General features: G+C 48.7%; 1 pseudogene; it reads right to left on the reverse strand.

The window, feature by feature from the left end:
• Positions 1–7233: 7233 nt before the first annotated feature.
• On the reverse strand, positions 7234–9796 carry LOC124681554 (annotated as a pseudogene).
• Positions 9797–10615: the final 819 nt, after the last annotated feature.

A 10615-nucleotide genomic window follows, 5' to 3' on the forward strand; every position in this document is an offset into this window, starting at 1 on the left:
CGGGTCCCATTTAGCAGCAGCGGTATCACCGTTTGAGAGGCGGCAGGGGATCAAAAGAAAAAGGCAAGTGACCAAATATGAGGTTCCAAAAATAATCCAAGAAAAGAAAGTTTTATAGTACATAGAGGATGACATGCGGGTCCCATTTAGCAGCAGCGGTATCACGTTTGAGAGGCGAGATCAAAAGAAAAAGGTAAGTGACCAAATATGAGGTGCCAAAAATAATCCGGAAAAGAAAGTTTTATAGTACATAGAGGATGACATGCGGGTCCCAGTAGCGCAGCGGTATCACCGTTTGAGAGGCGATGGGATCGAAAGAAAAAGGCAAGTGACCAAATTTGAGGTGCCAAAAAAAACTCCAAGAAAAGAAAGTTGATTGCACATAGAGGATGACATGCGGGTCCCATTTAGCAGCAGCGGTCTCAACGTTTCCAAGGCGGCAAGGGATCAAAAGAAAAAGGAAGTAGCCAGAAATCATGGGGTCAAAAAAAATCCAAGAATAGAAAGAATTTTGGTTCATAGAGGATGACATGCGGGACCCATGATCCTGCATCGTAAACGGCTCGATCGGAGAACGTTGAACGAGATGGCGCGATCTAGAAAAAAAAACAATGTCAGAGAGGCTGCCATCTGGGCCCTACATCCCTCGGCGGTGCGGATTTGCGTTGACTCGGCCGGGCGAACCCGAGATTTCGAGATGCACCACGTCCCGGGCCACCATACGCCACGCTTTGGCCGCTTGCCGGGCTAGGTGGCCTCAAAAACGAGAAAAAAAAAAGTTTTGACATGCACCACGGAGGGACCAAAAATCGTCGGCCTTGGTACACCAGCAACCACGGCGCGACTTCAACTTCGTCGGCCATGGCAACTTTTCTTGTAGTGTCCAAAAGTCCAAACAAGAGTAATCAGTCACCCGTCACGGTACCAGATTGAGCTCGCACGAGACCCCGAACTCCTTGAGCGCGCCCTTGACGATCGGCCACGCGTCCTGCAGATACTTCTCTGCACTCCAAATAGGCATTCAGTAGACTTCAAAGTACATCTTATTTCCAACGAATAATCGCACCGAGGCGGCGGGAGGGGAAGGGGATATGGTTACCTCGGAACTCGGGGAAGAGCGTGGAGAAGGAGCTGACCTCCAGCAGGGCCGCCTCGTTCCAGGAGGGGTCTAACTTCTCCACCGTCCGGCGGTCGATGGTGGGATCTTCGTCCCACGCTTTCTCCTTGTCGTGCTTCCCCTTCCGCTTCCAGGCTTCTTCCCTCCGGTGCTTCCTCCGCCGCGTTGGCTTCAACGTCCGAAGCCATGATGATGGCCGGAGGGAGCAGGACTTGGACGGCTGTCAAAGTGGAAGGGGGCGGAAGAGGGGAGGTTCTGGTGTTGAGTTTGCGAATTAGGGTCGATGATTGTAACGTCGCCGACGGGAGCAGGGAGGAGGAGGGGCTGAGGAATGGGGCAGGGTTTGGCCCTTTGGGGTTTGGGCCTTCCGGTTCCGGTTCTGGGTTTTGGCCTACCTCTTTAGCGTGATTGGTTGTCAACAAAAAAAAATTTGTTTCTACCCTTGGCCCAACAGTCAGTGGAAGCATGACTTGGCTAGAATTGACGCTATTTTTGGATGCCAACAATTTTATTTGGGCTCGAGTGGAGAAACGAGAAGCACTATATTTGGTTGGCTATTTTGCGCTCGGAGGAAATAGATCAGTGTGTTTGGTTGTGTGCGGAACGAGGAATGTAAGGACACCATCCCTTTTCAGCATCAAGCACACATTCTACCACATACCACTCAATATTCAGCACAACATACCACACGCATGTAGCAAGCTCGACAATATTCAAGACGAAATTAAACAAGAGTACGACACACAATGCAGTAGAGAGTTCGAGCCTTGAATCATGGCAAGGGTTGGATGATGGTGGGGGAACCTTGGACCACCTCAGTCATGGTGTAGTCGAAGACGGTGACCTTGAAGATGTCGCCCCTCATCACCTTGAACGTCAGGAAGTAGCCGATCTTTTTGGCGAGTGGCTCAGTGATACCCTGGATAGGGGCCGGATTTTTGGCCGGACTTTTGCCCGGATTTTCCCAGAGCCGGATATTTCAGGGGGGGCGGATTATCCGGCCCTAACTTACACCGGATAATCCGGCCCTGGATTTGCCCCAACGGCTCGATTTTCTTGGGGGGTATTTATACCCCCCTTCTTCCTCCTTGGGCTGTGCTTCTTCCACTCTCTCTCTCCTCCATTGTTGTTCTTGAGAAGCTTGCCCTATCTCTTTATCCCTCCATGATTCTTGCCCCATTTTGAGGGAAAAGAGAGAGGAGATCTAGATCCACACTTTGACCAAACCAAATCATCTCTTTGTGATTGAATCTTTGGGATCTAGATCTTGGAGAATTTTGTGTTCTCCTCTTTGTTCTTCCTCTCTTATTCCCCCAATAGCTTTTGTAGCTTTGTTGGAATTTGAGAGAGAAGGACTTGAGCATCTTTGTGGTGTTCTTGCCATTGCATTTGGTGCATCGGTTTGAGTTCTCCACGGTGATTCGTGGTGGTGAAAGCAAGAAGGTTGTTACTCTTGGGTTCTTGGAACCCTAGACGGATTCTAGGCCTTTGTGGCGATTTGTTGGGAGCCTCCAATTAAGTTGTGGATGTGTGCCCCAATCTTTATGTAAGGCCCGACCTAGGCCTTTGTGGCGAGGGTCACCGGAGAATAAGGTGAGGCGCCTTCGTGGCTAAAGGGGTCGGTAACGTAAGCAAACGCATACTTGGGGTGCGGGGACACTCCGCGACAGATTTTTATCATATCCCTGGCCTTGAGAATAATGTATGGATCCCCGGTCTTCCCGGTGGTCGAAACAGTGATGGAACCCTCCACCTATGCACGGATCAAGAGAGAATCGCCACAATACCTAAGAACGCTCCAAAAGTCCAAACAAGAGTAACCGAGTCACCCGTCACGGTACCGGATTGAGCTCGCACGAGACCCCGAACTCCTTGAGCGCGCCCTTGACGATCGGCCACGCGTGCCGCTAGATACTTCTCTACACTCCAAATAGGCATTCAGTAGACTTCAAAGTACATCTTATTTCCAACGAATAATTGCACTGAGGCAGGCGGGAGGGGAAGGGGATATGGTTACCTCGGTACTCGGGGAAGAGCATGGAGAAGGAGCTGACCTCCAGCAGGCCGCCCTCGTTCCAGGAGGGGTCGAACTTCTCCACCGTCCAGCGGTCGATGGTGGGGTCTTCGTCCCACGGCTTCTCCTTGTCGTGCTTCCCCTTCCGCTTCTAGTTCTTCCCTTCCGGGGCTTCCGCCGCCGCGTTGGCTTCAACGTCCGAAGCCATGATGATGGCCGGAGGGAGCAGGACTTGGACGGCTGTCAAAGGGGAAGGGGGCGGAAGAGGGGAGGTTCTGGTGTTGTTGAGGTTGCGAATTAGGGTCGATGGATTGTACGCCGCCGGCGGGAGCAGGGAGGAGGAGGGGCTGAGGAATGGGGCAGGGTTTGGCCCTTTGGGGTTTGGGCCTTCCGGTTCCGGTTCCGGGTTTCGGCCTACCTCTTCAGCGTGATTGGTTGTCAACAAAAAAAATTTCGTTTCTACCCTTGGCCCAACAGTCAGTGGAAGCATGACTTGGCTAGAATTGACGCTATTTTTGGATGCCAACAATTTTATTTGGGCTCGAGTGGAGAAACGAGAAGCACTATATTTGGTTGGCTATTTTGCGCTCGGAGGAAATAGATCAGTGTGTTTGGTTGTGTGCGGAACGAGGAATGTAAGGACACCATCCCTTTTCAGCATCAAGCACACATTCTACCACATACCACTCAATATTCAGCACAACATACCACACACATGTAGCAAGCTCGACAATATTCAAGACGGAATTAAACAGAGTACGACACACATTGCAGGTAGAGACTTCAGTCTTGAATCATAGCAAGGGTTGGATGATGGTGGGGGAACCTTGGACCACCTCAGTCATGGTGTAGTCGAAGACGGTGACCTTGAAGATGTCGCCCCTCATCACCTTGAACGTCAGGAAGTAGCCGATCTTGATCTGGTGGGCAATGGCAAATCCAAGTCACCCCTGATCCTAGGCAGAAAATGCCCTTCACGTCCCTCAGCTTCACCATCCAGGAGCAGCCGGTGTTCGTCTTGAGGATGATCGTCCTAGGGACGATGCCAGGGTAGGGGCGGAAGCCTGTCGGGATTGGCAGCAGTTCCAACCCCGGAGGCAACACCACCTTGGCAAAGCGGGTTGGTCGGAGGTCGTCATGGAAATGGCCAACCTTGACAGGCCTCCCCCTAGGCCTCTTGGAAGAGCTGGATTCTCCGAGCTGCTTTGTTGGAGACGCCCTCACCAAAAGGGATGTCGAGTTCCACCCATGAGCAGCTTGGAGCACCGCAATATGAACAAACAATTTCAATGAGTACAACATGATGCGGGCCAACCTGCATATGATCCTATGGTTGAGATACCTAATGAGAACATGACACGAGAAGGTCTCATACCTATGAACACCACATGCGAGAGGGACCGCCCGCAAACTAACTCTAGTGTACAAACAATGTTCTTGCACAAAGGACTAGGTTTACGGCGAGCCCTTTGCCTATATGTTTTGTGCCACATCTTAAATCATTGGCCAAAGGAGCAACAACATACCAAGAATGATGCAAGGAAAACAATAATGCCTCATACCCATGAACACCACAAGCAAAAGGACTTTTTCTAAACTAAGTCAAGTGTACAAACAATATTCTTGCATATTGGATTAGGTTTAGGGCTAGCCACTTGCCTGTGATTGTGCCACAAAATAATCATTGGCCGAAGGAGCAACAACATGCCAAAAATGATGCCTCATAGCTACCACTTTTGTGGCGCAGATGATTCTTTCCGACCAATAAATATGCACACACCGGAGTATTTGTACACCCTTCTGGGTCAGAAAGAAACATCCTGCCACTAGTGTGTGGTAGAGATTAAATCATTGGCAAGAACAAGACATAAAAAACCGCATATAAATGCACTCAAGGCACAGGGAGTGGCCACAAACCAAGTCTAGTGTACTAGAAATCTTGTCGCACAAAGGACTAGGTTTATGGCCATCCCCTTGCCTTGCATTATGTCACTGAACAATCATTGGCCATAGCGCAAACAGCAGAACAAACACATATAAGGCCTCAAATCAAATGACACCACGATTGATACTATTCAACCAAGTACAAGGCACATTGAGTTATGTTTCGCTTTGTACATGGTTGGATACCATCAATTATGGTGTCATTTCGTTCACACATCATATCATTGGCCCGAAACACATCATGGCATCCGGCATCATAGAACGGATCATAGACATACATGGATCTGAGTTCATACAAATCATAATTATCCAACATTACATGCCACTAAATCTTTCATCACTCATTACACATATAGCCCTAATCCTCTCAAACTTCGCCTTTTGTGCAAAGCCCTGCTTTAGGAGATCAAACAACACATACTCTAATTTTTTCTTATCCTACTTAAGACCCTCGATTTCTTCCCTCAATGCCTCTCTTTCTTCCTCCCACTCTTCCTTCCTAGACCTCAACACTTGTGTTTGCGTTCGCTAGCGCATTCTTCAACATAGCCACCTCATCTTTGATGGCATGCAGTTCATCTTGGCCTCAATTCAAACTAGGGTACAGTCAGATCTCACAAATCGTACCACTAGCTAGTGGAAGAGATGTTTGATAAGAACCTTATGCAATATCAAACAACGGACTTCGATCATGGCGAGTAGGGTTCCGAAGAGGCATCTCTCCAGGGGTTAGCGCTACCATGTAATCATCGACATGAAGAGTAAAACCCCAATCTACCACCATGTCAACCTAAAACCTAGAACAAGGTGCAAGAACACCGCTCTACCAATTTGAAGCCAGTAATGTAGCTAGACAAAAAGAAGAAAACATGCATGCGGTGAATAACCGTAGATCGAACACCGGATAACAACGGATCTATGAACAATCAAGCCTTAAAGCTTGGATTAGGGTCTTACCGCCATGCAGGTTGTCGCCGAGCAGAGCTTGAACCGGGAGAAGAAGCGGGCCATCTACGCAACGACATGATGGCTTCCCCGATGTCCTCTCCACAGGCCTGCTCGCGGCGGTCTTCGATCTAACGGTGGCGATGAGAACCGCCGGTGGCGACAGGAGAGAGAAGGGAGAGGAGAGGGTGAGTGAGAACTGCCGGGAGTGAGAGGGGAGATAGGGGATGAGGGGAATTATGGCGCGCCTTCTCGCGGCGTCGCGGCGTCTCCCGCGCTTCCCGGCGTGTGCAGCATTCCCGCCCTCCGCGCTCGCTGAGCGCCCGGCCACGGGAAAATGGCCGAATCAAGCGTTCTCGTTGGGCCAAGTTTTTCCGCATCTAGGCTGCTTTAAGAACCGTGTTGTGCATGGAATCTTTTTCCGTCCGGGCTAGCAAACGCGCGAATTTTGGCCCAACTCATTACTCATGCGAGGCGGCGTTGTTGTCAAGCAATCACGTTCCTAAATTTTGCATGCGGACATCCTTATTCCAAAGACACCTCTCAATTTTTATTATATTCTTTTGTTCGTACGTCGTTAGCAGATTAGAGTGCTGCGAATTTTCTCCCAAGGCTGAACAATGAATTCAATTAAATGAATATACTCATTGACATATTCAAATAGTATGTCTCGAAAAATGTTTTAAAGCAAATTCGAGTGCTCAAAAACCAAATTTTAAAGCAACAATATATGTCAGACATTCCGCCATGTTGAGAGCAGCCATAAAGGGGGTCCGGACATTTTCATCAGCATCCATCTGCTTCATTTGATGATCTCATGTCAGAAAGAACGAAGGTACATCAGGTGATCAGAGAAAGCAACACCTATAAGGCTATAAGCACATTCCCTGCTACATATGTAACTTCCGAGTTCCGACAATCATATCAGTCTTTTGCAATGCTCAATTATTATGCAGATACCATAACATTTACATGGATGTTCCGAAAACAAATGCGAACAGCCCCAAAGCACAAGGGCAAGGGGGTATACATGGACACACACCCCGCACATCAGATCGTCGGAACCACACCTATTAGCATATACACATACAACTCTTGCGAGAACATCCGAAGACGAAAAAATGGAGGCGTGACGTCTTGCAAGGAAGGCGGACTAGCGAGAGGAAACTCGGTCGCGGACCACGGTCAGCTAGTCAGGTGAGTTAGGAGCATGTTACGATTTTCCCTTGGGCTTCTTTCGTGATTTCAGGTCAATAACAATGACACCGATGTTGTCATTGCTCCCTTTCATCGGCGCTAGCCTCACGAGACAATCAGCGAGTGCTTTTGCGGCGAGGTTCATAGTGGGTTCGCCGCCGCCCTCATCAGAATATGCACCATCGTTTTTATTCTTGCGCCAAAGAAGGATCTGCCGTCGTGCAATTTTGCATGTGTCCTCTTTGACATGACATCCTACGAGACCATCGCTCGCTAGAATGAGGCGAGTCATCATCTTTTGCCCGTGGAACAACGGTGACTTCGGGTTTTGGAATCACAAATGGTTTCAGGTATTGGTCCCCTGCAAGAATATTGTTGAGTTCCGCTTCAAGTTGATAAACCAAAGGGAACTTCGTGACATGCAAACAAATGCATAGAGAAATTGGCTGGTTTAATATCTTAGTTCGATTAACTTCTCATATGGAACGAGGAGAACAGAGTTGTCCAAGTTTTAATAATGGAACTATTCAGATGGCCCCAACCGTAAGCAAAAACTAATATCTTATATTAGCCATGGCCATAGTTCACAACTACCCGAGGCACTTGCACACATAACAACATAAGTATATATAGGGTACCTTTGTTCCTTCAATACGGGGGACATTTTACTTTGGCCTTCTTAAGGACATCTGCATCCTAATCCGAACACTTTCACAAGAACATATTGAAGTCCACGAGACAACTTCGTCCCCATCCCCGTATTTCCAGGTAAGGAACCAAGATAAAAATGAGGAACACGGACTAATAGTAGCCATGATTTTTCTCGGATGGGAAAATGCGGAGTTGCAAGTTGCTAGTATATGAAATGGATCATTTCTTTACAGTTATAATTTAACACCTGAAATGAGCTAATGTAGTAACGTGATATCAGATGATCTCATATATTGAAATACCACCTGAAAGAGAAATCGGCACAGTTTGTACAGAAAAAAGATCCAAGATGTATGATCAAAATTGTGGCGCCAATTCAATTTTATGTATTCACATGTTCATATGGAGAATGAGAAATATTACTTAGATGTTTCACACAATGACTCACACAATGACCTAGTACCAGAGACTTAAGATGATTGCAAATATTAAGACAAAGGTGATGGGTTTTTATCTTTTTGACAGCACAAAGACTGATGGTTTCATATAGGCTTCTAGTGGTTCAAGTATCCTTGTTTACTGAAATCCCAGATGACATATGCAGCAAGATATGGCCATAGAACTACTACTATTGTAATTCTATGGATGTTTGGCTGTGACGATTAAAGTAATGTCATATATGCTGCATAGGCAGAATACTTCAGGAGCATATCCTGGTACGGTCTTACTTGTTGTGAAGCTTTTTGTCTGCCTTAGCTTACAAAGAGATGCCTCCTAGAGTTTACCAAAGAACCTTCTAGAGATCATGATGGCAACGGTACATGTTGGGCTACCAAATTTGTATTTTAAATTGGTCAAAAAGTAACAGAAATCATGCTTAGACCTTAATCTTATTCAGAACATTTTTTACAACCAGCTTGACATCATCAATAATTCCATACATATAATAAACCTGGACATGCAAAACTTACCGATTGAAGGTGACATTGCGAGTATACCAGAGACACGATAACCGTTCCAGTCAATGACCTTCCCACCTGCAGCCTCAATCCTGGCGAGCTCATCCTTCCTATCAGGCTGGAACACGGAAGCATGATCAGACACAACTTTGTAACTTAACTGGATTAATAAACTTAGCTGAGCGGTAAATTCCAGTTCATACTTTGTGATCGACGGAGAGAGCAATCGGCTCCTTCCCGCGGCAGAGCACGACCCGTGAATCTCCACAGTTGGCAGCTATGACATGAGATGAGCAGACAACCGCAACAACAGCAGTGGAACCCACGTTATTGGCGGCAACAGGTTCCGCACGGGACTCACTGGAGCCATTGGAAAACATGGTCGCTTTGTCGGACACCTCATCGTCGACCTTGTGGAAACAATCGCCGAAAACCTTCTCCCATGGTTCCTTCACATCCACCTCCCCTACTTCCCCCAGCCCCTTCCCGGCTCGCAGCACGTCTCGTAACACGACGTGGATCTTGTCCCGGCAGTAGTTTGCCACCTGCACAGAGAACATGAAGCGTGAGCATTGAGCAAGATGCCTCGAGGTTAATAATGTGTTTCCTCTGGGCACCACAAGAATCAGAAAATGAGATAACTTCACCTCCGGGCCGCCGTGTCCATCGTACACGCCGAATTAAGAGGTGCGCCGGCAGCCGGAGCGGGGAGGCGTCGAAGTCGACCCCGATCCCGCCCATCTCCCGGCTGGTCGCGAGCATCCGCACGGGCACGGCGGCGCACGCGTCCTCCATCTCCATCTCCGCGGCGTGGCCGCGCGTCGCGGCGCAGCCCCACAGCGGCACGCACTCCATGAGGTACACGCTCCTCTTGCCGCGGCGCGGTGCTCCCGGCTCCCAAGATCCGGGCCGCTGGCGCATTCCGCCGCGCGCGGTGGCCCCTTCCCCGGCGAACACGATCGCCGCCATCAGGAGTTCAACTGCGGTTACATGCTACCAAGAAACTGCACCACGCACGCGCTCGGGACCGAGCCACCCACCACCGTAGCGAGTGTCGTGGCCTGGTGTGCGCGAATCAAGGGGGCAGCAATGGAGAAAGGGCAGAAGAAAAGTAAGCGTGGCGAGGAGGGTGGGTGTCGGGTTCGGGAGTACGTGTACCGGGTGGGCGAGCGGCGTGGGAGGCGGTGAGTGGTGGGCGGGGCGACGGTGTTGCGTGTTCCGGCGAGGAGGAGGGGATGCCGGCGACCGGGACTTGTGAGCGAGGGAGCAAGGCACGAGCGACAAGGAAGCGAGGTGGGGGAATCTGATTGGGCGTGCCGTAACAGACAGGTGTCGCTTCTAGGCTCTGCCGCAAGTCTGCTGCTGATGACCGTTTCGTTTTGTTTGTTTTAGCTTCGCTTCCTCACTCAAGATATGGTTGGTCTTCTCGATTTGACTATGGCCAATGATTTTACCAGCACAAATGTTAGTTATTACTAGGAAGCCTTCGGCGGCCCGTGGGTGAAATGTTGTTTTAATAATTTATTGTGCCTAAGCACACGTAAGTAAGTGTTTATAATCTTTGTGTGTACTTAGAAGTGGTATCATACATTGCTTAGTTGCTTTGCAGCAGAAGATTGTATTACAGACTTGGTGTTAGAAATCATTAACTTGAAAACTTTATAGTTACTTGTTGGATAGTTGATAGCTAGAAAATAGCAATCCTTCGTATGAGTGAAAGGTGAAAAATCGCTTGCCACTCATCTTATGAGCAAGAGCTGGAAAGTCGGAAAGCGAGTACAGAACATT

The sequence above is a fragment of the Lolium rigidum genome, unplaced genomic scaffold, assembly GCF_022539505.1.
Source record: "Lolium rigidum isolate FL_2022 unplaced genomic scaffold, APGP_CSIRO_Lrig_0.1 contig_46301_1, whole genome shotgun sequence".
Lineage (NCBI taxonomy): Eukaryota > Viridiplantae > Streptophyta > Magnoliopsida > Poales > Poaceae > Lolium > Lolium rigidum.